Source organism: Mirounga leonina, unplaced genomic scaffold (genome assembly GCF_011800145.1).
Source record: "Mirounga leonina isolate KUSES-001 unplaced genomic scaffold, KU_Mleo_1.0 Mir_154, whole genome shotgun sequence".
NCBI lineage: Eukaryota > Metazoa > Chordata > Mammalia > Carnivora > Phocidae > Mirounga > Mirounga leonina.
In genome coordinates this window covers 26,319,137-26,346,808 of record NW_023270389.1, presented here as the reverse complement: position 1 = coordinate 26,346,808, position 27,672 = coordinate 26,319,137, and the positions used below count along the sequence as shown (strand labels likewise).

At 50.1% G+C, this 27,672-nt stretch overlaps 1 protein-coding gene across 5 annotated transcripts in view; it reads left to right on the top strand.

Moving 5' to 3' along the window:
* Positions 1–5,030: 5,030 nt before the first annotated feature.
* Positions 5,031–27,672, top strand: part of ATP2B4 (ATPase plasma membrane Ca2+ transporting 4) — a 90,264-nt gene continuing 67,622 nt past the window's right edge. For 3 of the 5 annotated variants that reach the window (XM_035010265.1, XM_035010266.1, XM_035010267.1), the window contains exon 1: positions 5,032–5,429. The gene's annotated coding sequence lies outside the window, so the exon portion shown is untranslated. Of the gene's footprint in view, positions 5,430–6,629; positions 6,692–27,672 lie in introns of those variants that run through there. The other 2 variants (XM_035010268.1, XM_035010264.1) reach the window with 2 other exon arrangements.

Below are 27,672 nucleotides of genomic sequence, written 5' to 3'. Positions count from 1 at the left end.
TGAGCCTTTGGGGCCAACCTGTGGCTATGTCAGTTTCCCCAGCTCTGTCTTCCTGGATCCGGTTTCCTCCCCTTGCCCTGGGTTATGTATGACAAGGACTAGAGGCATGAGGGCAGATGTTGCTCAGATAAATAGCTTGCCTTCAGCCATCACCAGACTCCTCTGCAGGGGAGTGGGAAGAGAGACACTGGGAAGAATTTCAAAGTCCAGCTGGAGCCCCACCAACTGGAAGAAGCCATCCCCCAAAAGCTCCAGCCCATCTTCAGCTTCCCCTTCACTAAGCGGTCTTTGGATTTTTCATCTAGATCCTTTTAGACATGATCATACACTGTTTTGTTACCTCTTTTTCTTTAGATTTATTTTTGTTTTTTATTTGAGAGAAAGAGAGTGTGTCTGTGCGAGGGGGAGGGGCAGAGGGAGAGGGAGCAAGAAACGGAAGCAGGCTCCTTGCTTAGCTTGTCACAGGGCTCCATCCCAAGAACCCAAGATCACAACCCAAGCCAAAACCAAGAGTCAGACACTCAACCGACTCACCCCTGTTGTTATCTATTTCATGTGTCTCCACAACTAGATGGGAGGCTTCTAGAAGACAAGGACTGTGTTTTATACAACTATATGAAACTGCCGAGCATCGCACTGGGCACGGATCATCCCTGCCTGCCACCTAGGTTTCCAATCTACCTTCCACACCACTGCCACAGCGAGCTTGCTCGACACAGACCTGGGGGGCCACTCAGTGCCCTCGGTAGTCCAGCCCCCCAGGCTTCTCTCCATCCTTCTTACCTCTGTACCTTTGCTCATGCCATTACCCTCATGGCTCCACCCCACTCACCCCTCCAAAACGGATTAAAGCTTGCTCTTCCAGGTTTTTCAGGTACCTCCAAATACCATCTCCTTTCTAGAGCCTTCTAACATTCCTGTCGGAAGTAGCCATTCCCTGGAGTATGGTAGTTATTGCTGCTAATCTCTTACTGTGCCTAAGAGATTGCTGCTAATCTCTTACTGTGCCTAATTTACAAATTAAACTTATCATAGGTATGTAGGTAGGTAGGTGCACATAGGAAAAAACATAACTACTCAGTACTATCCAAGGTTTCAGGTGTCCACTGGGGGGCTTAGAATGTATTCCCTGAGGGATAAGTGGGCCGGGGGGTGGGTGGGGGACTACTGTGGGGCACCTGGGTGGCTCAGTTGGTTAGGCTTCTGCCTTCAGCTTAGGTCATGATCCCAGGGTCCCGGGATGGAGCCCCACATTGGGCTCCCTGCCCTGCGGGAAGCCTGCTTCTCCCTCTCCCACTCCCCCTGCTTGTGTTCTCTTTCTCTCTGTGTCAAATAAATAAAATCTTTAAAAAAAAAAAAGGGGGGGGGACTACTGTATTTTCATACTTCACCTTTTAACATGCACTACCTAGCACATAGTAAGCATTCAGTAAATATGTTTCAAAGAATAATTATAACACCTTCTATTGTGGTTACTTGTGCTATGAATTTATCTTTTTCCTCCACTAAACTATAAGCTTTATTATCTCTGTACATCTTGTCTGGGCCCAGTGGATGTCGAAGCAGTAGACATTCAAGAAATGCATCGTGAATTGAATAGTACGTATCCAGTAATGAATAAAATGAATGAATAAAATTCACTGAAATGAGTGTACCTAAATGGTAGGTACCAGCTCGAAGGGTTTCTATATTACTTTCTATATTACCTCGTACAAGGGACCAAAAAGCCCAATTTAGTGTAGCTTATACATGCATAATGAGTCATGTAACCAACTCATTTGTAGGAACAGCAAGGGCACAGTAGGATATGAGGTACAGTTGACTCAAATGTTGCCAGGGACTCACTCTTCATCTCTCCTCTCAGCCTCTCTCCCCACGAAAGCTTTCCTCTTTCCCACCGTCAGCTTTCTTCCATGCGCAGGAAACATGGCCGCTGATAATTCCAGAGCCTCACTCTTCACAGTGTCCACTGCTGGAGATAAACAACCCTTGTTCTTTCTGTGGTCCTAAGTTCAAAAATTCCAGGAAAGGATGTAATTGGCTCAGTTTAGGCCAAGTAGGGGCGGGACCTCTAATAAACTGACAGTTCCCATGTTAACGGTGAGGAGAAAGATTGTCTTAAAGAAGTGGGTGTGGGTGTGGGGAGGATGGTTGCTGTTCTGGACAGGTAAAATAGCAGATACCCCCAGGAGGGAGAGATGCAGTTTGCACTCAAAGGCGGTAAGGAGAATCAGCAAGTGTGATCTGGGGAACTCAAGAGGGAGCTCCCAAGAGGCCGGAGGAGCATATTCTGTTAAACATCTATGTGGGTCCTCCCCACACCCAAGACCTCAAACCTGCTGCTGGAAGAAACAAGGCACCGAGGTTTCTGGGTTTCCAGAAAACACAGGTTTCGGTGGCTGGCTCAGGTGTAGAGATAAGGCTGCGGCTAAAGGCCCCTAAAGTCACCTTGACCCATGTCTCACATCCTTCCCTCCTGCCTCCACAAGGGCTGAGGGCTGGAATGGGGTGGAGGGTTCCTCTTCTCTCAACCCACCACCCCCACCTGGGCAGGGGGAGCCCTGGGCTCTGAGAGAAGGGAGGACCTACCTGATGGCTACCATGGAAGCCATATTCCTGGCCTGCCCAGGAATCCCAGCCAGCCAGAGGTGGGACTCACATCAGAGCCTCCTGGGCAGCACCTCCCCCACAGAGCCGGTCTCCCTGGAACCCAGGGAGTTTGAAGAGAGGATCTTGCCTTTCACATACTCACCAGCTGGGAACTGGCATCATGTCTCAGCCCCCACATGCCAGGCAGCCGAAGTAGACTTCTCCTTTAATGGAACCACACATCTGGCCTAAATTGTTACTCCCCCAAGACAAGTTTACTGAACAGTTGGGCAACGCTTCCACGCACAGCCACTGCAGACAGAGCTTAAAAGTATTTTAATACCTTTAAAGCACCATTCTGGAGACCGGCTTTCTCATGATGAAGACGCAGCTGACACTCATTGGGCTCCAAAATGTCAAGTTATTGCAATCCAGCAGGGAGCCTGACAAGCCATTAAATCTGAAGCTCTGTTCAGCGGATTCCTTTCCTTCCATTCCCATGTCTTCCCCAACAACCCATCTCGGCTCCTGAAGCTGACATTTTGGCAGGACTTTCCAAACTCTAACAAGGTATGGTCCCTATCCTTGCCAGCAGGTCTTCCAAGGAAATGCCCTGGGGAGTGGGGGGGGAGGGACCAAAGAAGTTGGGGGGAGCAGGGAGTGAATGAGAACAAATCTCACCCTTGGTGTCTTCTAAGCGCCAAGGAGGGTGAAACTTGGAAAAGAAGCCCATGGATGGTTTCCGTAGAAGGTGACCCTAAAATCCCCCCACACCCCTGCAAGCTTCCACCAGCTGGGCAGGAGAGAGGAGGCACAGGACAGGAGAGGCTTATTTTGGACCTGGCTCCCAAGATGGATGGCGGCAGGCAGTCTTCAGCACCACCTTGGGGGAGCTCTAAGTTCTGAGCCCAGTGTAACAAATCTAAAAAAGTTTCCTTCCTTTTATCTGTTTAACTTTCCCCGAGGTTAGAAATAGGATGCAGATGATTTCTCGAGAAACAGTGGGATAGGAAAATAAAGAGAGGAGAAAAGGACCCAAATGTTAGGCAGTTGGAGAGGATGCTAAGGGGCAGAAGGAAAGTAGACTCTAGAAGTCCAATTCACAAGTCTGTTTCCCCATGTGCCTATGGTTCTCCGTCCTGGGGCAGGAAGGACAGGATGCAAAGCAGGACAGGGATGGTGTGAAGGGCTGGGTTAGGCTGGAAGGATCTAAGAAGCCTCTTCCCAAACCCTGAAGTTCTGGGAGGTCACCTTCTTCACTGCACAGTTGACAACCTTAACCTGTGTAGGTAAACATGCCTTCCAGAAGCATATGAATATGAATGAGCCACCGGTGTGCTGAGGTAGGTGTGGGAATATATCAGTCAATGTAGATTTGTTGTGTGAATCAGTCGATGGTGCATGTTTGTACTTGAAAGCCACAATCAAAATCCAGGCAAAAGCTCTGGGTGGTACTCTTGCCCAATGCTGGTGGGAGTGTGGCTGTGGAGGTGTGATTAACAATTTATAGGCTGTGTATAAGTGCACACAGATGCCTGAGTGAGGGCATGAAAATGGAAATGTGTGTTGGAGTAGGACACAAGCACAGGAAAATCCATGGACTTTGGAGTCGGTCTGATTGGCTTTGCATCCTGGCTCTGTCATTAGCCAGGTGTATAACCTTGCACCAGCCCCTGATCCTCAATTTCCTCAACTCTGAAATGAGGATAATAATAAGTACCTGCCAAGATTGCCATGAGCAGTGGAAATGAGGCCACATATACAAGCAAAGCTTTTCTGCTTTAGCCCACACATAGTAGGCTCATAAGAAAGCAGCTATTATCATGCAGTGTGGATGAGCCCCTGGTAGGTACAGAGGCAAGAGGGAGCAAAATATGACCTAGGATTGTGTGTGTAAAGTCTGGGTCAGGAGGTGTGTACTAAGATTTGTGTGTGAGCAAAGCTGTGTACTTGTGTCCATCCAAAGCAATTCCTTCTCCTCCAGGGAGCCCCCTATTCAGACAGGGGCAGGAGGGTGGGGGCCGGTGGCACAAGGTGCCGCAGACACCTTGGGTTTCTGGGTCCTGGGTCTAAGTGAGTAAGAGGTTGAGAGGCCCTTAGGAGCTGCAGGAAGCCAACAGCCAGCAGAAGCTTCCTTTTTTCCCTCCACCCAGCAACGGTTGAATACCGCCACCCACATCCACTCCCCACCTCCACCCCCCACCCTACTTTCCTTCCCGCATGTGACAGCAAGGGAGGGGAGGAAACCAGAGAGAAGAGAGGATTCCTCCCCTCCATTTTTCCATTCCCCCTTAAGACGAACCAGGAAGCCGCTGCAGCTCGAAACCGGGCCACCTTAACAGTAGAGTAATGGTCTGGCCTCCAGCCAAGCCCCACCTCCGCTCCAGCTCTCGCTCCTCCCCCTTCTCCTCCCTCACTGCTCCCGGGGAGCTGGTGAGCAAGAGTCTGGCCCGAGTTGGCTGGAGCTGTTGCCATGACAAGCATTTTCTTAAGAAAGCTCTGCTGTTGAGACCGTCCAAAGCTGGGGGTTGAGGGGGGGAGCACGAACTTCCTGGGGAACCATCCCTCCGAGGAGAGCAAGGCCAGAGACACCCGTCCAGCTCCCCTGCACCCATTTTCTTCCAGGAACCTGAGAGGTCCTTCCCTTTGGGAGGGCCGGGGGAGGAGACCCAGCCCACTCCCTGGCCGTAGCTGGAAAGGCGAGAGGGCAGAGGCAGCATCTCTAGCGTGGTTGCCACACTGGGGAGACCGGTGGGTGCTCACCCCCACCCTACCCCGTCCATGGAAACCCGGAGGGAGAGTCCCGCTTGGAGAAGCCCGGATCTTTGCTAGAAAGAGAGGTAGGCTTGCAGAAAATGAATTGACTCGCGATTTGCAAACTTTGTTTCTTTCTTTGCTCTCAATGGCTTCTAAAACTCCCTGAATTTCCTCTGCCTAGCCTGTTTCTTGCGACTGGGTTTGGAGTGTGTGTGTCTGTGAGCGTCTCTGTGTGTGTGCGCACAGATTTGTCAAACACCGTATTTCCTAGATTCCGTTCTGAGAGACCGAATAATCAAACAAGTGATTTCTTTCTCTTTTCCTAGTTTTTGTCATTCCTGAGCCACGGGGGTAGGGACATGGAGGCACCGTCTTTTTCACACCCAAACTGAGCTTTTGGAAAAAGCATTTATTTCCCCCCATCCGTTCCTGCCCTCCCCCTCCCCCTTGGCTTGGGAATGAGACGCAGAATGGAAAACTGTTGCAAAAATATTTTCCGCGTCTGTTCCCTTTCTCCAAAGCCCCAAAGAGAGATGGAAAAAAAAAAAAAAAAAAGACCGAGTAAAAAATTTTCAACAGGGGGGGGGGGCGGAAAGGGGGGGGGGGGGGGGGGGGGCCGGGGGGGGGGGGGGGCAAACGTCGGAGAAGTTGGGGGCTGGGGAAGGGGAGTGCACAAATTAAATTTCTTTAGCTTTGTAGAGAAACCTCAGCAGTTTCTCTGCCGCTTGCAAACATCCTCAGACTTTCACGTCTATAATTAGCTGTGGAAAAAGCCGGGAGTTCCCTGGCCCCGCTGTTGTTCAGTGTGCGCCGAGCGTCAAGAACCAACTGTATGAGTGTCTCTGAGGGCACCGCCCCACACATCTCTGGTCCCAAAGGGGAGGAAAGAGCGGGGGTGAAGTTGGAAAGTTTGCAGTTCCGAGGCTGGTGCCTGTGGGGCTGGTGAGCGTTGAGCGGTTGGAGGTTGGTCACGGGCATCCTGGGGAGGGTCCCCGAGCGTCCTGGGCCACTGCGCCGTCTTGCAGAAGAGCTGGAAATGATGGTCCCTCCCGCTCTCCTGCACACGTTCGCTCCCTCACATACTTGGCTGGCTCTTGGAGTGGAGGAGGCCGGCTGGCACCCTCCCCAAGGCGAGGCCCGCCTCAGGCGCCCCCCCGGCGCCCCCCCCGCCCCCCCGCCGGGGTCCCCCCCGCGGGGGGGGGGGGGGGGGGGGGGGGGGGGACGCGGGAGTGGCCTGCGCATCCTGGGAGCGAGTGGGCACTCTGCTGGCCAGAGGCACCTCCCCCGGGCATTCCTGCCGGACTTACAACAACTTGCAGACGCGGTGTCGGCGCCGGCTGGCCTGGTAGGGGGGATGTCAGATGGAGAAATCGCGGGCGCGCAACTGACGCGGCGGGGGAGGGGAAGTGAATCCCGGGCTACAGCGCCATCTCCTCCTCTGGGTGGGGTGTCTGGCAGGGAGGCTGCAGATCCTCCCCTCCCTCCTGGAGCTCCTCCCCAGAGCTGCCCCTTCTTGCCCTTCCTATTCCGAGGCCCCCTCCAGCCCCCTTAGCGCCGGCCCTCTTTCCGCGGAAGGAAGGGAAGAGACCGGGGTCATCCTAGGCTGGGACAGGCCATGGAGGGGGGCCTAGGTGGTCAGGACGGGCTGGCTGGGGGAAGGTGGAGGAGGAGGGGGGCAGGAAGAGGTGGTGGCTCCGATGGCTCAGTGAGCCTGGGTCCCTGTAGCCTAGGGGTGGTGGCATGGGGAGCGGGCTCTGGGAGGTGGGTCCTGGGCCTGAAGCTGACCGATCAGCGGGGTCAGTCGGGGGTGGGGAGGAGGAGGAAGCACCTGCCTTCTGCCCCAGCTGGTTTGTTTGGAGGGGTGGTAAAGGTGGGAGCTTAGCAACTGGAAAGAAGGAAGCAAAGGACTTTTGGAGGAGAGCTTAAATGGGGGCCCAGGAAGCAACAGGAACCAATTTTCATTTTAAGGCGTTGGATGACTGATCTGACTGCACCCCAAGGCCAGGCAGCTTCTCCCTCCTTGTCTTCTGATGGAGAATGGAATGAGGCCTTCCCCCAGTGGGCAGGGGGCCCAAGACAGGATCCAGGCCCTTGTTCTGTAGGAAAGGGGGAGGGGAATCCATTTCTTTGCTCCTGCTGGGGAGCCCCATCCTCCCTGCCACCATCTTGCTGAGGTACAACCCCGAAATCACCCCTCCTCCCGCGCGCCCTGCCACCGTGGGGGCCCATAATCCCACCATCCCAACGGTTGGCCTTCCTATTTTCAGTGCTCTGACTAGGGGTAGGTTCTGGTGGGTTCGGGGAGGGCTTCTCCCCGAGGAGCAGGTCCTTATCTAGCGCGCGCCGAGGCGCCGGCTCCCCCATCCCCCCACCCCGCCGAGGCCTGGAGTCGCGCGCGGGGCGGGGGCGGCGGGGGCACCTCCTCTCGGTTCCCGCCCGGGCTGCAGCAAACCCGCGGCCCCCGGGCTCCCAGCGGCCGGCGCCCCGCCCCGTCGCGGCCTCTCCCGCAGCTCGGCTCCGCCCCCCCGGCTCCGCCTACCCGCGAGTACTCCGCGCGGGAGGCGCTCGAGCGGCCAAGCCCAGGTTTGCTGCCTTCCGGCCTGCGCTGAGCCTCCGGCCCCCTCCCCGGCCCCTCCCCGGTCCCTCCCCGGCCCGCTGCCACCTCCGTGTCCCTGGCTGGATTCAAGGGCAAGTCTGGATTCGAGGCTGGATCGAAGGAGGCACAGTCTTAGCCCCGGGACTCTCGGCACCTAACACAGTACCTGACACGTTATAAGGTGCTTGGTCAACGTTTGCTGAAAGAAGGAAGTGACATTCTGGGAGAGCCAGAGAATCACCCTCCTCCGGGCTGATGTGGGCTTCAGTTCCCCTCCGCACAGTGGAAAGCCTGCACCCGCTGTAATGGTGGGAGGGAGAGGCTGAGTCAGGTTTGTCCGATTTCTTTGGTGTTTGGTGTCAGAACAAAGTCAAAATGGGAATGCCCAGTTACGGGCTGGAGGAGAGCAGTTAGTTTGCCCAAGGGGTGAGTGCTGGAAGAAGTAACGCGGTGTGGAGGGGGGTTGGCGGTCCCTGAGCAATGATATTGGGGAGCCTCACTCTTCCCCGGCGTTGGCTGGAGGGTCTTCAGAGGAAGAGGGGCCCTGGGGCTACTGGGCCCAGCCCTGACTCAGCTGCCACCTGTCAGCTACTCAGCATTCCACAGGAAACTGCCTCTATTTCAAGAATTTAGCTGCTCTCGGTAATCCTCGTGGGCCCTTTACTCTTTTTTGTCTATGTTCTTGGTCTGGGACCAAGCACCCAAAGATATGGATAAGCCCTGCCCATTTAGGGCTTTCCAGATCCATGAAGCTTTGGAGGGAGGAGAGGAAGGTGGTCGTTCTGGCTCCCCAGGACCTTAAGAATCATGTTTGGCTTAGGTTGACCCAGGTGTTTGGTTTGACCTTGAAGAGGAATGCCCTGCTGTGGGGCCTCACTGCTTTCCCTGGACGAATTCTTCCAGCCCTTTGATGTCTTCCCCCCCAGCCTATCCCTCAGACAGCTCCCTTCCCAGCCCAGGTCCCTGTTGATTCCCATCATCCCCAATTGGTATTTGGTCAAACTGGGATGACATCCTTTCCCCTGCTCATTTCCCCTTTCCCCTTTTTGTAGAGCAGGTCATAGAAAGAAAGCAGCTCCTGGGGCTGGAGTCCCCAAGGGTTGTGCGGAATGTTTTGTGCTTCCTCTCCCAACATCTCTCTTTGTCTCCTCTTTCCTCTTTCCCTTGTAATGAGCCAGACTTGCTCCACTGACTTAACTTCCTCTGCACATGTTAAAAGAGAAATGACAGGGACTTTTGAATTCTGCCTCCACCTTAAGCCAGCCCTCTGTGTTCAGCCCACAGGAATGTGGTCTGAGGAGGGAAACCAGGCAGGATCCAGTTAGGACCAGAGCCAAGGGCTCCCGGTCAGCAGAGGAGCCTTTGGAGCCAATTTGTGTTGGGGAATGGGTGGCGGGTGGGATAGTGGAAAGGCCAAAGGAGGGAAAAGGGAGGTGAGGATTGAGGCATCAAGGGGCAAGGGTCCTTCCTCTCTACTGCCTTTGCCACTCTAATTCCTCTCTGGCCGAGGTTTTTAGCCCCATCACTTCTCTGTGCTCTGATTTCCCAAGTGAAGTACAGAAAGCTCTGGGACAATTCAGGATGATGAACTGGAATGGAATCAGTGAGACCCCTTTGCTCTTGCCTTCCTGCCAGATCACTAGGGCACGGGGAGTGTGAGGTAGTGTGTTTCCTGGTGGGGAGGTCAAGGACTCTCACATATAGGCTCGGGGAAACTCTCAGCTCAGAACACCTCTTGCAGGATTCACCTAGGTTGCAAAATCAGTGCTAAAAGTGCAAACCAGTATAACTCCTACAGAGGGCAAGCTAGCAATATCTAACAAAACAGCATATGCATTTACCCAGCAGTCCTACTTCTAGGAATTTATCCAGAAAATGCACATTCACAGATACAAGAAGACATATGCACAAGGTGATTCTTTAAGGCATATTTGTAACAGGAAAGGAAATCACTGGAAACTACCCAATGCTCATCTTTAACAGACTGGCTGAATGAACAACAGTACATCCACACAATGGAGTACTATGCAGCCAAAAAAAGTAGGAGCCCTGTGAACTGATATGATGTGATTTCTAGGATATGTTAAATGGAAGATGCAAGATGCAAAAGAGTGCATATAGTATGCCACCTTTGAGTTGAGAAAGCAGGAGAAATAAGAAGAGTTTTTTTGCAAACACACACACACACACACTAACACACACAAAGCATAAACCAGAAATTAATTTAAACGGTTACCTATAGAGTGGGTGGGAACAAGGTAGAGGAGATAGAGACGGGCATGAAACTTTCCTGATTATACTTTTTTAGACAGTTTTGGGTTTAAATTAGATTTAAATTAGATCCAAAAGAAAGAAAACCGCAAACCCCAAAGCCAACCACAACAGCAACAGTGAACCTAACTGAATATCAGTTTGATTACTCTTCAAAGAAAATAATTAATTCAAGTAATTTTTTTAGTTTAATGCCTTGACTCTTAGTGGAATGTATATTCTCGGGATAAAAAGAACTACAAAAAAAATCTTGAACTTTATCATTGTTTTATTAGTCATGGTTGTTGGTGTCAGAAATTGGAAACAGTTTTTTGTTTATTGTAGGATAGATCCAATGAGTAACCATATTGGTAGCTCTGGAAATCAGGGTTTCACTATGGAAGAAGAGAGACAGAAATACAGAACCAGGGAAGGTGAGGCAGAACCCTGTGATCCTTTATCTCCTAGGTCTATTCCCTGGAAGGGTCTAGAAGCAGAGCTACCCGGTAGTGGTGAACACGACTCACGCCCAGATGTTTCTTTCTAAGGACCACCAAAGCAGTGCTCCCTGGAGAAATGGCAGGTTCTAAGTGTGGGACTGGGGAAGTACACGTGAATCATGTGACGCCAGAAAGCTAGACCATGCTCATGGCCAAAGGACACCGGAATTGGCTTCAGGAAGCTCCCACAGCACAATTTCAGGACACACTGAGCAATGAAAAGAATAACAGTAATAGATTGTGAGACACTGAATAAAAGATGCCACGAGTCCATTCTGACAGTTAAAGTGGAACAGGGAGGGAAAACTCTTAGCACAGAGATGCCGGCTGATGAAAGGTGGAGGCACTGAGAGCACTTGACATTTACCAGTTTGCGGCCCCTCATGGAATAGCTGGTTCACACCAGGCTTACTAATGAACGCTAAAACCATTGGGTGAGAGGCTGATCTCAACGCCTATCACCTCATGGACTACTTACTCCTTGCAAAATGAAAAACCTGTCTTTACAACAGGGAGATTCAGCACTGACCACCCTAACCAAGTGACCAAACTTCAGCCACAGTGGGACCACCCAGCCTGAGTTCCTCCTGATGCGCTGGACGTGCAACCACGTCACCTATATTCTTGTCAAAAATGTTTATCTGGAACGTAATCATGAGGAGACAAGAAATGAATCTAGAATGTGAGCCATTCCGCATGACAGCTGACTGAGACTTCAAAAAAGTGAATGTCATTAGGAGAAACATTGAAATTGTGTGCTAAGGGAGAAGGGCAAGGAGGCAGAAGCCAGGCTAGGTGTAAAGAAGCTAAAGAAACATTATCGCCAAAGGCCATGAATAAACCTTAAATGGATCTTGGGTCAAAAAAAAGACTGTAAGAGGGGCGCCTGGTGGCTCAGATGGTTAAGCGTCTGCCTTCGGCTCAGGTCATGATCCCAGAGTCCTGGGATCGAGTCCCACATCAGGCTCCCTGCTCCTTGGGAGCCTGCTTCTCCCTCTGCCTCTCTCTCTCTCTCTCTCTCTCTCTCTCTCTGTCTCTCATGAATAAATAAATAAAATCTTAAAAAAAAAAAAAAAGACTGTAAGAGACATCCCAGGAAAATTGGACAAATTTTAATACAGATATGAGATGATATGTAATTATTAATTGTTGAAGATGTCATAATGGTAATGATAATGGTTTTGTAGGAGAATATGCTTGTCCTTAGAAAGTATGCAAAAGTATTTAGGGGCCAGGTGTTTGCAGGTGATTGTCAAATGGTTTAGCAAAAATAGTATGTGTGTGGGGGTAAGTACTTTGCATACAAAATGTTAACAGTCGGTATTCTCAGTGAAGGGTCTGGAGTTGTTTATTGTACTGTTTTTTTCAGTGTTTCAGTTTTGGAGTTTTTCTGATACTAAACTGGGGAGAGAAGTCAATACCAGGAAGGACCCCTAGGCTCCTGGGCTCCTCATCTCCCAGACTCCTGACCCACAGGAGCATCCTTTCTCGGTTTCCCCAGCCCCACACAACACAGGGAGGGACCTTCTTGACAGCATGGTTTCCCCTGGGGGGTCTTCCTTCTCTCCCTCACTGCTGTCAGCACCAAGCTTTCCAAACCTCCAGGTGGGAGCAGCTGGGGCACAATGGGTGGGCCAGCTGGGCCAGGGGCAACAGGTGGGAGCAGGTATTCCACCCCCCCTCCCCCTGCCATGCTGTGGGCCAGCTAAGGAAGCCTAGGAACTGCAGGCTTCTAGAACCATCCACCTACTTTTTGGGGAGGGGTCCCAGGCTGTGAGAGGAAGAATCCACCGACAGCCCCAAGGCTGTTTCTCCCCAGCCTTTCGTATCCCTTCTGAATTCTATTATTCGGTGATTCTGGGAGAACCTGGCTGTGCCTGCCCTAAGCCTTCATGCTTGGGCTAAGCAAGGCCTTCTGGGCCCACGCCCGCCGCCCGCCCCCCTCCCCGGGCAGGGACTACACTGTCAGCGACCCACATCATCACTGTGCTAGCCACCCCCGCCTTTCCAGCCTGGTCCCAGCTCTGGAGAGAGATCAGGTTTCCAGGACTGCCATTCTTCTCTCTCTCTCTCTCCCTTTCTCTCCCCTCCCTGGAAACCCTGGCATGACTCAGGGCTCTTTTCATGCAGGAGAGGGCTATTGATCCCTTAGTCAATTCCCCTTCTGTCTTGCTAGGGAGCCTGTAAGAGCACGAGCCAGGAAGTTGAAAGGGGGCAGACAGGGCAGAGTTTGTTCTTGGGTGCTGCCAGGCCTGCCAGAAGAGCATGGGACTGGGAGTCAGAAAACTGGTCATCTGGCCCCTTCCCTGCTGTGTGACCTCAACTAAGGCGATGCTGTCTCTGGGCCTTTGTCTCCCCCACTGTAAAATGAAACCAGGCTTGGACAAAGGCATTTCTGAGTCAAGGCTCCTTTTCTACAAAGGGGTAAAATTCTCAATGCCCAAACCAAACTCTTCTATCTTAGAGCCTAGTACAATGTAGCACAGCGGCCTGTAACCAAGTTCCATCCTTCTATCGAGGATGACCAGAGGTGAGGAGTCCTAAAGGAATCTGTCCTGTGGACCGCTCCTCTTGAAGTCTGGGAGTAGGACAGGTCCTAAGATTCCCCACCTCACCTGCCTGGATGTTCACTTAAGAAGTCCCGACTCAGTATCTTCCAAAGCCACAATTCTGCTGTGTCCTAAGCCGGAAACTAAGAAAGATTGGCTAGAGATACAGAGGTCCAAGCCTTCAGGGGGTTTACTCTGTCCTAGGGAACATGACATCCCCAGAGTACTAGACTAAACCCTGAACCATATGAAATTGCCGAGATGCAAAAAAGGCAATTTCACGTGGTTCAGCTTCGTGCTAATATTAGCAGATATTGGAAATCAGTGACTGCATTCTGTGCTGTGGGATAGAGAGATGAGGCTTTCATCCGAACCGTGTGTTGGGTTTGGAGAAATTTGGCCAGCTGCTGGGCCAGCCTGCCCTCCCTCTCAATCCAGACTTTTGGCCTTGGAGGTAGACACATCGGCCAAACCCTTGTCCAGACTCTGGCTGAGATTCCAACATTAGCCTTTCTGGTAACTGGCCAGGTCAGCTGCCCGTGGGGAGAGAGGAGAGTGCTGTCCATCCACAGTGCACTATTCCTCTGTCCTGAATGCCCTGCCTCATATCTTGGGAGCTGAGGCTGGATGAAAGTCAGAAAGGAGGGAATTGGGAATACCCACGCTATTCTTCACTACCCGCCCCCCCCCCCCCAAGTCTGGTGGCAGACAAGAGCAAGATCACACACTTGAAGGCTCATCTGGCACAGACAGGGACACATGACATGGTGATGCTTGGGTCTGAAGGGTACTAGTGAGAATGTGGAGACCCGAATTTCACAGGGCTCACCTGGAATTATTCTTGGAGGAGGTGATTGCCAAACAGGGTCTGAATGAAGAGAGAGGATAGATCTGATGGAGGAGAGGTTGGGGGAGGGGAGGTGGGTTGGGAGGAAGAGCTGGGCTGCTGCATCCGGCAGAGGGCAGAGGACACCAAGCATCCTGGAGAGTCAGATGCTCTGGCAGGTGAAGGAGGCTGCCTGTTGCCCCTCCTCCCTGCCCACCCCCCCCAACCCCCTCCCCCAGGAATGACTCCAGCCTTTGTCTGAGCCAGGGCCCAGGTCGCGGGCAGGATGGCATCTGGCCTCAGCAGCCGCCCACTGCCTGCGTGCTCTCCTGGTGCTTGTGGACCATTAGGATGATTTTTTTGATGTTTCCTCCCTGCTGTCTGTACCACAGCCTTCTTTGTGGGACACACTCAGATGACATCTGTTAGCACGCTAGGACAGACACAGCTGGCGTCCACATTTCCAGGGGCTTCCTGACCTTGGTGCAGGGGGGGTTAGTTAGCCAGGCTTTGGCTGGAGGGTGGGGGGATTGTTCCTGGCCTTGGTGCAGGGGAGGAGGCTAGCCAGGCTTTGGCTGGAGGGTGGGGGGATTGTTCATGTTATGAGCCAGAGCATTTGAGATGGACAGAGTTGGGAAAATGGTGCAATTGCCTTCTTTGGCAAGGGAAAAAAACTGAAACCTGGAGACTTACTCACCCAAGGACATGAGGCGAGTTTGATAGTTTGAGGCCAAGCCAGAACTAGACCCCACTTCTCCCCACTCCAAGTCTGTGGCTGGGCCCCTGACCCCATCAGTGCCACCCATGTGACCCAGACCAATGCCCAACCTCCTCACTACCCAATCTCTCTACCTGAGACACAGGGAGAACCACCCCGGTCCCTCCAAGGATGATGTGTAGTAGCATGATGAGGTCATGTGTTAGAAGCACTTTGGAAAATGCCAGAAACCATGAAAGTGCTGTGCCATGATTGTTATTGTTGCTGCTTTTCTTAACAATCAAGGTCATTAGCACTGAAGAAAATGCACAGGAGAAGCCCTGCTGGCCCCACCCTCATCACTGGGGAGCTCCTAATGGAGCTGGGTTTCCTCTCTTGGAACTTTCCTCAGCTCTGCCCAGATAGTGGGCCTGGAGCTGGGAGAAGCAAGGTGATTGAGAGGGGGAGCCGAAGTCCTGGAGACGGGTGGGCAGAACCTTCTCCCTGCCTGGGCCTCCATGGCCCTGCCCTTTCCACAGGGTTTGGCACCTCTGAAAGGTAAGACGAAGTGTGCAGGGGAAGCCCTCTGATCACTACTTCTACCTCCACCTTCTGGGTTGGCTGCAGAGCTCTGATTTGGGGGCTAAGAGTCAGCAGGTTGGGGCCGCTGTAATGTGACAGACAGAACAGGCTGATGTGATTGCCAGAGCCAGTCTGTCATTCTTTCGCTCGTTTGTTTATTCATTTAACAAACATGAAGTGAGCACAAACTGTATGCCAGGCACTACCTTAGGATTTGGGGAGAAGTCATGTCCAGGACGCAGAGTGGCTAAGAATCACCCCCTTTTGGCTCAAGGGCAAGTGTCCTGAGCCTGGGGGCCCACAGCAAGCCCTGAATGGCACAGTGTTCCGGAGAACTTGAATTTGTGTCCGTGGAGGGCAGGGAAAGATAACCCCTGGCCTCCGAAACATAAGGCCTAGATTCCATATGTAATTGAGCTGAGAGGGGCCTTGGAGACCATTGCAGGGCAGCCCTGTGTTACCAGTGAACCTCTGGCCAGATGGTGAAGGCTGTGCCCTTGTCCTTTACCAGAGGAAGCCTTCTCCTGGGCCAGGGCGTGATGCGGAAGCTGGGCATCCATCTAGCCTGGTATATCCAGTCCTTAGGCTGCCCCCCCCCACCCCCGTGTTGTCTGACTTTGCAATCGCTTGACTGTATTCTGGAGCCTCTGAGCCAAATCTGGCAGAGCCATTCCATTGCTGGGATGCCCAGAAAGGACCTGAATGAAACCTTGGAATGAAAACAAACTTCCCAGAGAAACCCTCCAGTTTCTCCTGTAATCCTTAACTTCCCATCTCCCATTTCAGCCCCTCTACCCTACTTTCCAGAGGCACTGTGGTATCACAGGATAAAAGAGTGGATGCAGAGTTGGTTGGTACCTATGACGCAGATCTTTATCGAACTTCAGTGTTCCCATCTATAACGTGTAAATATTATCACCTTTCCTGATCTGCCCTATAGAGTGTTGTGATGGACAAACGAAATACAGTAGGAGAAAGCATTGCATACACCCTAAAGGGCTAGGGATGTGCAAGTGCTAGCTAAGCATAAGGCTTCGTATTCCAGGGCCTCCTCTCATTCCCCACTGCTCGTTTTTTTTTTTTTCTTAAGATTTTATTTATTTATTAGAGAGAGCACGCAGGGGAAGGGGCAGAGGGAGAGAGAGAGAGAATCCCAAGTGGACTCTGCACTGAGCACAGAACCTGATGCAGGGCTCGATTTTATGACCCTGAGATCATGACCTGAGCCCAAATCAAGAGTCAGACGTTTAACTGTCTGAGCCACCCAGGTGCCCCCACTGCTCGTTTCCGTTCCTTCTCTCTGCTGCCCAGCCCCTTGACCCCACTACGTAGCATATGCTGCTCTGTTCTCTGTTCTCTCACTGCCCACTCCAGATGCTGGAGTCCTCCCTCCTTGCCTCGATCAACACCCAACACAACACGTGTTGCGTGTTAAGCAATAGTGACAACCGTAGAAGTGATAACCCGACCCACCATCCATTCATTATGTGCTAGATACGAGGATTATCGCGTGTAATATTTGCAACAGGCAATCAAGTCTTCATTTTGCAGGTCAATAAAGGTATTCATATAGCATAAGGCTGAGGTCCAGCCCTAGCCTAAAACACATGTAGATTTCCTCTGTCCATTGCCGAGTGAGTGACTGACTGGTTGACGAGAACATAGAGAGATTCGGCAGCATTTATTGAATGTCGCCTGAATGTCAGCTGCTTTCACATTATGTCATAGCCACCACCTGAGACAGGTGCAGGATTCGTCTTCCAGTTCATCTGGTTACAAAGCAGCAAAAAAACAGGGCGGGGGGGGGGGCTTTTATTAGAACCTTAGAGAGAATATCACAGACCTTAGTGGGGAAAAGGGTAGCCCCTGGGTGGGGGCTTCTCTCTCTGCACTCCCTTCTCCTCTGCTCCCTTGTGCACAGGTACAGCACCACTGAGATCAGCCCAAGCAGGGGGTTCAGCCTCCAAATCCATACGACCTTCCGCTTAGCTCTCCAAGTAGGTGAACTGAGTCTCTCAGTCCAAAGAGATGCCAAGAGGTGCCGATTACAGCTTAGGTCCAGTGTCCACCCCTGTGCCAATGATATGTGGCCTGCTGGAGGGAAGTGGGGACGAATCAGACATGGCCACCGAGGACTCTGCCTTCAACAGGGGCTACAGGAAGGAGCAGCTGTTTCTATAGGGGACATTCTTTGACCTTACGTAGTGGATGAAAACCCAGATACGCTCCTCACCACAGAAACTGTGTCCGGGACACTGTAGAGATGATGCCCTGGTTTCAGCTTCTAAATAAAGGGCATGTGAGTAGTTGTCCCAGAATCTGTGGGTTTGGCTAGGAGGCCTGGAAAAATAAGATTAGCATTTGTGAACCCTGCTATAGGCCAGGCATTGCATATACATTTTTTTTTTAAGTTTTATTTTTGGGGTGCCTGGGTGGCTGAGTTAGTTAAGCGTCCGACTCTTGATTTCAGCTCAGGTCTTGATCTCAGGGTCATGAGTTCAAGCTCCGCATTGGGCTCCATGCTGGGCCTGGAGCCTACTTAAAAAAAAAAAAAAAAAAGATTTTATTTTTAAGTAATCTTTATGCCTAATGTGGGGCTCGAACTCAACCCCGAGATCAAGAGCCAAATGCTCTGCTGACTGAGCCAGCCAGACACCAACCCCCCTTTTTTGCATATACATTATTTTTAATCCTTAGAGCACTACTACAACATGCTATTGTCCCAGTTTTATAGGTAAGAAAGCTAACACCCGGTGAGTTAAGTAGCTTGCCCAGAAATCTGGCCGGTTAAGGTTGGGCTGATCTTTGACCAGGCCTGTCTGACACTGAGACTCATGTCTTTTCTATCATGCACCACTGCCTCCCACAAAAAAGGACTGTTTTACTTTGATTCTGCTGGAATATACACTCCATGAGGGCAAGGTTCTTTGTCTCTTTGTTCACTGATGTATCTGAGGCAGCTGGAATAGTACCTGGCACATAGTAAGGACTCAGTAAAAAATTGAGTGGATTTTGCTTTGGTATCTTCTGTACTCCTGGGCTTCCTATGGTCAGAGGACAAAAGGGTAATATTCTAACCCCTGGAGAATGACCCACTGGGTGTGCCTCTGATCCCCACTCCACTCCCACAGTCCGCATTGATGGGGGACATTAGGAGCAGTCCTTCAATGTGGAGGAGTCCAAAGAAACGTATGGTCCTGGAACCATCTCTGCTGGTGGGCACGTCTGACCTAAGACACTTCGTCCTGTGAGGGGAGGAGGGGAAATGAGGTTTCCCTGACACTGGAAAATCTCTTTCCTGGAACTAGGAAATGAATGCCAAGTTCCTCGATGGCTAGAGAAAAGAATGCTAATTTCCATTAGATTTTCAGCCCCAGGGGTCAGAGTTTACCAAATCCTGGATCTCAACCCCTGCCTTTCTCTATAGCAAAGCTCTGTGTTCTCGGTCATCCCATCAGCATTCCCAGTCCCAGCAGCCTGGTACTATATAAGAGTGAGGATCCAGTGGAACTGGGTTCAAGTCGGCCTGGGCAACTGTGTGCCCATGGACACATCATTTGACCTTCTGGACTCAATTCTCTCATGTTCCAGGCTTCTGGCACAGAGTAGGTGTTCACCAAATTTAAATTTTTCCTCTTCCAACCCTTCGCTTCTCTTCCTTCTCCCTGGATCCTGACATGAGCCTGCCTACCTGCTCCCTGCTAACCTCTGGGCTCAGTACATTTATAGAAGGATAATAGCCCATTATCCCCCACTAACCGAAAGGCCCAGAGGCCCCAACCTCCTGCAGCTGTCCACCAAGGCGCCCACGGGGGCCAACCATGGGTTGCATCATTTCCCATGACAGGTTACCCTCCAGGGATGAGCTTGCTCTTCGTGCAACCACAGTCCTGGAAAAGAATCGCAGGAACCAATCTTACCTTGTTGCCTCCTGCCCTGCATTCCTCCCCTGGAAGCAAATGCTGTAGGAGCCAATGCTGGGAAATCTCTTGTCGTTGGAGGGAGCGAGGCTGGGTCACGCTGTGGCCCAAGGATGCCATTACTCTTTGGTCATCCAGGTCAGCTGCCGTCTTTCTCAGGACAGGCAGGAGAGTCCCAGTCTGGGAGCCCCTCCCCTCTCTAGCTGGTATGAGGCAGCAGCTGGGCCAAGGTAATAAAGCAGCACTTGCCTTCCCTGAGCCGGAAGGGGCTTGGCACAGAGCTCCTGGGTCGGGTCCTGGTTCTTGCTCCTGCTCCCTATGGATCGCTGGAGTGGTCCAGGTTCTCTGGGAGTGGGGGACGTTCTCCAGGATGGCATCCAGTAATGGGAGATGTTTCAGAGGAAATGAGGGTGTGAATTTTAGCTGCGAGTTCGTGTGAGCGGGCCTATGGCAGCTGGCTGGTGCTGGCGACGGCGTCAGCCGAGCCCACTCACAGCCTGTGAGCTGCTTGGAAGGAGGGGTGATGCCTTAGCCATCTCGGAACACCCAGTGTTTAGCACAGCCCTGGGTTCATAGGATGATCGTGAACATAAGATGTTGGATGGATGGATGAATAACTGGATAAACAAATAGAAATTTTTCATTAAACTGGAGCCGAGATCATAGCAAAGTTTACGTTCCTCCTTCCCAGCATCCCCATCCCTGTTCAGTGCTTCCTCATCTGGTGCCTGAAGAACGGCAAAGGCCTCCTACTGACAGGCAGGGGCGTCTAGAGGCATGAGTTCTAGGTTCGAAGTTGGGAAACCTGGGTTTTGAACTATTCGAGTTGCTTTATCACGTTTGGGAAATCACTGAGCCCCTTTCCAGACTTCAGTTTGTTCATGTATCACATGAGCCGTTTGACCTAAATGCACTTCAAGGACATTTCAACCCTCAAATTCTCTGCCTCCTCCTACCAAACAACCCTGCAGATGAATGAGAATTGGTTACCGACATTGAAAAATCCGAAGATTTCAAATAGAAATCCAAATTTCTTGCTTTGTCTCAGAAGTCAGAAGTGCTGACCCCATCGGCCTCCCTCTTTCTCAGGACAAAGTTAGCAGGAGCTGAGTAGCTTCCTCCACATTCAGACAAGTGTGTGCCCGGGTCCTTCTCGCCCTGTCACCTAATGCTCAATTATGCTTGTCCCACTCACTTTCAGGGACACTGCATGTTCAGGCGGGCTTTTGTTGTTTTCCCAGTGTCCTTTAATCCAGATGGTGGCTATTGAGCAAAGTGGTTCTTTTTGTTTTTACAGATTCCCCCCCCCACTCCCCCAGGATAAAAGGAATGCATAAAAATCTCTAATGTTTCCTGAGCACTTACTCTGTGTTAGGCACCCATACCAAATGTTGAAATTGCATGACCTCCTTTTCCTCCTCAGGACAATTCTGTGAGGAAGGTGTCCTTCCTATTCTCCTTTTTTCCAGAGAAGAAACTGAGGCTCAGAGAGAAAATATTTTATCCAAGGTCCCACAGCTACTAAGTGGAGGATGTGGAATTGAAACCATGCCTCTCAAATTCCAGAGTCTGAGCTCTGTACTATTTCCGTACAAGATCATTCTAGAAAGTTTGGAAAATTCAGAAAAGCAGAAAAGAAAAAAGATGTCCATAAGTCCAGAGATAACTGTTAACATTTTGGTGTATTCTCTAGTATTCTTTTATATCTATCGGTGAGTATATACATTTTTTAAAATTGGAAACACATTAAATATTGAAGGTTTTTTTTAAGATTTTTTTTTCTTTTCATTTTATTTTTAAATAATCTGTACCCCCAGTGCGGGGGCTTGAACCCCCCAACCCCAAGATCAAGAGTCACATAGCTCCAACAACTGAGCCAGCCAGCCGCCCCTAAATATTGTGGTTTTGGTTCTAATTTTTTCCTACCCAATCCTATCTGTATCATGAGCATTTTCCTACATTATGAGGAATTGGCCACAACTCATGTCTCAAATAGGGTCCAGGGAATCTAATAATAGCAGGCTACCAGAAGCAAAAGGTTGGTGTGATTTTAGAAGAGAATTATAGATACAAATGCCCGCAGCCTCTTCCTTGAAAGTGGACAATCTGGAGCCAGCCTGGGTGGGGCACAGAGGTCTGTACCTGGGATGAAGAGATCAGAGAGGGGAGAAAAGCTTGCAACTCTTGAATTGCCTTTGAGAAGCTCCGTCCCTCCCTCTGAGTGTCTGGATCCCATGTGGATGTGCAGGCCCACTTGTGTTTGAAGTGAGAGTTACAAATGCAAAGTGGCTTTTACACAGGCTCAGCTAAGGGCCAGGAGTTCTGGAAGAAGATATGAAACACCCTAAATCAAGTCCCCTGTAAACCTGTGAGTGGAATTACTCACTAACGACAGAGAGGCTGGCCCTGCCCGGAGGGTGTGTGCTTACACGCTGACCTCTGGTAGGAAAGAACTGTGAGGCTTTCCTGCCTTCTTTCTCTTAAATGTGTATGTGTGAGAGAGGCTGGGTAGATTTTATCTGCGGCTATTTTTTTAAAGGAAAGAAACTTTTTTTTTTTTTTTTAATCATCCAAGAATAGAGCACGGAGGGGCAGAGGAAGAACAGGAGGCTGTCACCAGCCCTAAGATAATGAGCAAATGCAAGGCTGGGGGCAAAGGCAGCATCTAGTGTACAGGACAGGACAGAGGGATGCTTGCGGTAGGTGATTCGACACCTCTTGGGAATGACAGCTGAGTTGCCAGCCTCTTGAAGGTTCCACCAACCGCCTGTTATCAATTCAAGAGTGACAGAGTCCTGGTGGCCTCCATGACTGACACGGTCTTATCCAAAGGATGTTGGCACGTGTTCAGTGCAGGCTCCAGAGCTGAGATAGGAGGTCTTGGGTTCATCCACAAGCTGGTGCCACCTCACTGACTCTGGGGAAGACTGCCACCACTCTGTGCCCATGCTCTGTCCCCTGGCCTACAGGGAGGTTTCCCTCCTTCCTGGGCCATCTTAGGGAGATAGACGAGAAAAATGGAGAGAGATGCTTTGGGTATCCATTATGAATGTAGAGGAATCTTCATGATCACATTGGTTGTTCCAGAACCTTCTACAGCAACACAGAAGACCGGGTGCTATCATTGCACATGTCACTGAACTGTTAAATGGTAGCCTTTTCATTCTACTTAAGATATCAGGTAATAGGGGCGCCTGGGTGGCTCAGTTGGTTAAGCGACTGCCTTCGGCTCAGGTCATGATCCTGGAGTCCCGGGATCGAGTCCCGCATCGGGCTCCCTGCTCAGCAGGAGTCTGCTTCTCCCTCTGACCCTCCTCCCTCTCATGCTCTCTGTCTCTCATTCTCTCTCTCTCTCAAGTAAATAAATAAAATCTTAAAAAAAAAAAAGATATCAGATAATAGAGTCCTGAATACCTTATAGGGTTATTACAAGAATCACATGGGGTAATGGATATGGAAGTGCTTTGTACACTGTAGAGTGCCTAAAATATGTGGGTTATGATTTATGAAGATTCTCGGATGGGGATCTGACTCCTCTGAGGTTTGGAAGGCCACCTCTCCAGCTTATATAAAATTTGAGCCCTCTTCCTTGGGTGCAGTGGATTCTCTCTATGGCTGTAGATGGGAAGGCGAGTCCCAGCAAGTGTGACGGAGTCGCTCAAAGTTGGTGAAGAATCTGGGACTCTCCAGGCATTAAAAAGAGCCCCTTAATTGAATTCCACTCTTGACCATGCCACTGGCTAACAGCGTGATCTTAAGCAAGCCCTTAACTTCTGAGCTCAGTTTCCTCATTTGTTATTTGTTCCTAATCACAAAGGATCCTTATGATAACCAGGGGGAGAGTATGGAATCTACAAAGAAGTGTTTGAGAAGTTAAAAGCACTCTCCTTGTGTGAGAGTACATCCTTAGAGCTCACAGGTATTCCTGAGGATGCTGAGCTGAGCCAGTGATCCATTAAGACGAGAAGTCCTAGAATCCTATATGTCAGTGCTGGAAGGAGCCATAACTCCAGCCCCTCAATTTTACAGCAGAACTGTGGCCACGGAAAGCATGTGGTTCCCACTTGTACCCTGACCAGGCCAGGCTCTACTCTAGGGCTCAGGTTCCCCCCAGGCACAGTGGGGTGCCCTCCAGTTTACCTCCCCCTCATCCCAGCACCTCTGAGGGAGAACTGAGACATTCACTCTGTATATACTGTAATAACCTGTGTTAGATAGAGCCTCTGGGATTTACCTCGGGCCTTCCCTTGCAGCAGGATGTAAACTGTGCCTTTCGTGCTGACATCCCAGAATCACCCCAGTTTTCATCCCTTCCCTCGGACATCAGGCAAGCATTGATCATCAACATTTAGGGAGCCTGCCCTGCAGGGCAAAGTGTGGAGCTGGGCCCTCTTACCAGCGAGCCACGGCAGCTCAAGGAGGGCAGCTCAGGGATGGGCTCTCCGGAAGAAACCCTGCTGAGCAGTAGGCTGAGCCACTGAAACCACAGGGCGTTGCTCTTGGGGTGTTAGGGAGGCCAGGTGAAGGGAAGGGCGGGGTGAGAACTGGCCGGCTTCCCCGAGGCGTCCCGAGGCTGAAGGGTGGAGATTCCTCCCCGGGGTGTGGCGCGGGGTGGACGCGGGTCCTGGGGGAGGAAGCCGGGCCGCAGTGAGTCACTGTCCCTTCTATGAGCCATCGCTAGCTGGCCGGGGTGGAGCCGCCCGCCTTCTTGGGGGGCTTTGGCGCGGAGCCAGACTTGGAAGGGGCTGAGGCCTTAGTGACCCCAGCTGCTCCCGGGGCCGGGCGGCGCTGGAGCGGAGCTGGAGCAGAGCTGGCCGACTCGTCGGAACCGGCCGGCCCCCGGGGCGAGGGCGACGAGGGTGGGCGTGGGGCCGGGCGGCCCGGAGAGTGGAAGGGCTCGCGGGTGTGGGGCTCTCCGCCTGCCTGCCCACGGGGCCGAGGCCACCGCTCTGGAGGCCCGACGCGACCGGGTTCGGGAGGAGGTTCGGCGGCTCGAACCCCTCCCGAGCCCTGGGCCCAGGGCTCCCTGGCTGGGTGGGGGTGGCACCGGCCGTCGGACCCAGGAAGTCTCAGCGGGAAGGGGTTGGCCTTCTCCCCAAACTGTTTCACTTTGGACCTAAGAGGAGACGGGCTCTTGGGCCTGGGCCCCAGTTGCTAATTCCCTGAGTCTCCCTCCCTCATGAAATGATGCTTCTCTTCCACCTCTCCCCACCCCAAGGAGGAGACCCGGTCACCGCTGCCTTCTCCCTCCCACTTTCCTTCTGTGCGCTCCCCACTTCTGGCTCTCAGCCCCCAGAGGAATATCGGCCCCTGTGCCCGGTTTCCCTTTACTCCCATCTCCAGCCCACCCCCCCACCCCCCGCCCCGCACCTCACCCCCAGAATCAGAATTTCTAAGTTGATTGCTAAGTTGATTAGGCTCATATGGCCGAATGCAGTATACTATGTTGTTCAAGGACAAATTTAGACCATGAAATTGACTATAGAAGTTCTCATCTAAAACAGTCTTGCTAAGTTTTGGTAGATCCATGGCTATCTTTGATCGTGCAGATTAAAAAATGTTGCAGGCAGAAATAGTGGAAACCTATTTTTCTTTTTCTGTCATCTCTAGCTTTCTTTATTTCTCTGGTGCACAAAATTGAATGAATATTCATGATACATTTTCTTCATTGGTTTATGCATGTCTCTCTTCACTACTTATTTATGTAGGTTATTTAGTATTTCAATAACCTAATGAAGACACCTAAACCCGCCACCCAAGCCAAAAATAAGATCACTACCATAACTTGCATCCACCTATGTGCCCTTTCTATCCCATGCCCCTACCTCATCACCCATTCCAACCACTATCGTGAATTTTGTGTTTATCATTCTCTTGATAAATACATGTATGCCTAAGCAAATATATTAGTTTTGCTTTATGTACTTTATTAAAAATATATACCGTATACAGTCACCTGGGCTTTTTTAATTTTCATTCAATATTATGATACTAAGACTTATCCCTGTTGAATGCGGCTGTAGTTCATTAAATTTCACTGCTATAGAATATTCTCTTGGTGAAGGTATCACCCTTTTTCACAGTTATGAACAGAACTACCACAAACATTCCTATTCATGTCTCCTGGTGCGTGTGTGCAAGTCTCTCCTGAGTATAGATCTCAGAAGGGAATTGCTAGGCCTTGGTATATGAATATTCAACCTTATAAGGTAATAACAGGTTGTTTCCTAATACATTTGTAGTAGTTTTGCCCCTACCAATGAAGTGTAAGAGATGCTATTGTTCCATGTCCTCTCAAGTACTTGGTATCATCAGACTTCTTAATTTTTGCTAACTGAGTGGTGGAAATAGTATCTCTTATGGTCTTGATTTGCAGTTCCCTGATTAGCAATGAAGTTGAGCAACAGAAATAATACAAATAGAACAGACCTGCAGAAATTGCAGATATTGGGGTTATTAGGTATAAAAAATAGGGGCACCTGGCTGGCTCAGTCAGTGGAGCATGTGACTCTTCATCTCAGGGTTGAGTTTGAGCCCCACATTGGGTGTAGAGATTACTTAAAAATAAAATCTTTTAAAAAATTAAAATAAATAAAATAATTTTTAAAATATATTTTAATATGTCCTAAGAGGGGTGCCTGGGTTGCTCAGTTGTTTGAACATGTGACTCTTGATTTCAGCTCAGGTCATGATCTCAGGATCCTGAGATTGAGCCCCACGTCAGGCTCTGCGCTGATCTCTGCTTGCGATTCTCTCTCCCTCTGCTCCCCCCCTCAGATAAATAAATAAATCTTTTAAAATATTTTATAAGAAATAAGAGGGTATTGAAAGAATGATGGACAGGAAACTCAACTAACCAGGCAGATATTCAAAGGGAACTTCTAGAAATGAAAAAATTTCTACAATTACAATAAAGGAAATTTAAATTTCAATGAATAGTTTAAAAAATGATATATTACAGCTGGAGATAAAATTGGCAAATTGGAAGGTATTTCTTTTTTTTTTTTTTTAATTTATTTGACAGAGAGAGACCTAGCGAGAGAGGGAACGCAAGTGGGGGAGTGGGAGAAGCAGGCTTCCCGCTGAGCATGGAGCCTGATGCGGGGCCTGGGATCATGACCTGAGCCGAAGGCAGACGCTTAATGACTGAGCCACCCAGGTGCCTCTTGGAAGATATTTCTGAAGAAATTACATAGATGATGGAAAAGAAGATGGAAAATGTGGAAGAGGTGTACAGGCAGGAAAATAGAGCAGGGGTTGACAAAGTTTTTCTTTAAGGGGCCAGAGAGTAAATATTTTAGGCTTTGTGGCCCATATGGTCTCTGTCATAACTACTCAGCTCTGCTACTGTAGTGTGGAAGCCGCCTGTAGTTGATATGTAAATGAAGGGGTATGGCTGGATGCTAATCAAACTTCCTTTACAAAAACAGGCAGCAGGCCAAATTTGGACCATATGTTATAGTCAGCCCATCCCTAGAATAGAGTAAAAAGATCCCAGTGTACCTTTAATTAATGTTCCAAAAGGAGATAATAGAGAAAACAGGAATATGACAATATTTGAAGAAGCGGTGGTCAAGAATCGATGAAATACAATCATTATATTTATGATACCTAATGAATCCCAAGAAGGATAAATAAAATTCACCCCTAGACACATCAAAATGAAACTACAGAACACCAAGGGTAAATTATTTTAGAGTAAACCCAGAAGGTAAATAGCTTTCCAGGGAATGACATTTAGACTGACAACTGATTTCTCAACCTCCGTGAGAAGAGCCAAAAGACAGTGGAATAATATCTTCAAAGTGCTGAGAAGATAACTGCCAACACGGAATTCTAGCATCAGTCTTTCAAGAATGAGGTTAAATAAAGGCCTTTGCCGACAAACAAAAACAAGTTTCTACCAATAGTGATTTCTAAAGGAAATAGTTCAAGAAGAAAAATTACCTTAAAAGAAGTCTAAAATTCAAGAAGGAATGATTAGCAAAGGAAATTGTAAACATGGCGCTAAATCTGAATACTGATGTCAAAGAAAATAAAGACAACAATGTCTAACTTACAGGGATAAAATGAAACTACAATTAAAATCCCCAGTAACAATAGCATATAAATTGGAAGGTGAGTAGTTGGAGTTCAAGTGTTCTAAGGTCCTTGTGTTGTTTGGGAAGAGGTTAAAGATACTGATCATAGGGAGTTTTTAAGTTAAATACATATGTTAAGATTTCTAGGCTAACACTATAAAACTAGGAATAATGTAACTTCAAACTAGGGAAGAAAGAAAAGGAAACAGGAATGAAGACAATAGAAAATGTGGCCATTAAAAAAAGGTTTGGGGCACCTGAGTGGCTCAGTCGTTAGGCATCTGCCTTCGGCTCGGGTCATGGTTCCAGGGTCCTGGGATCGAGC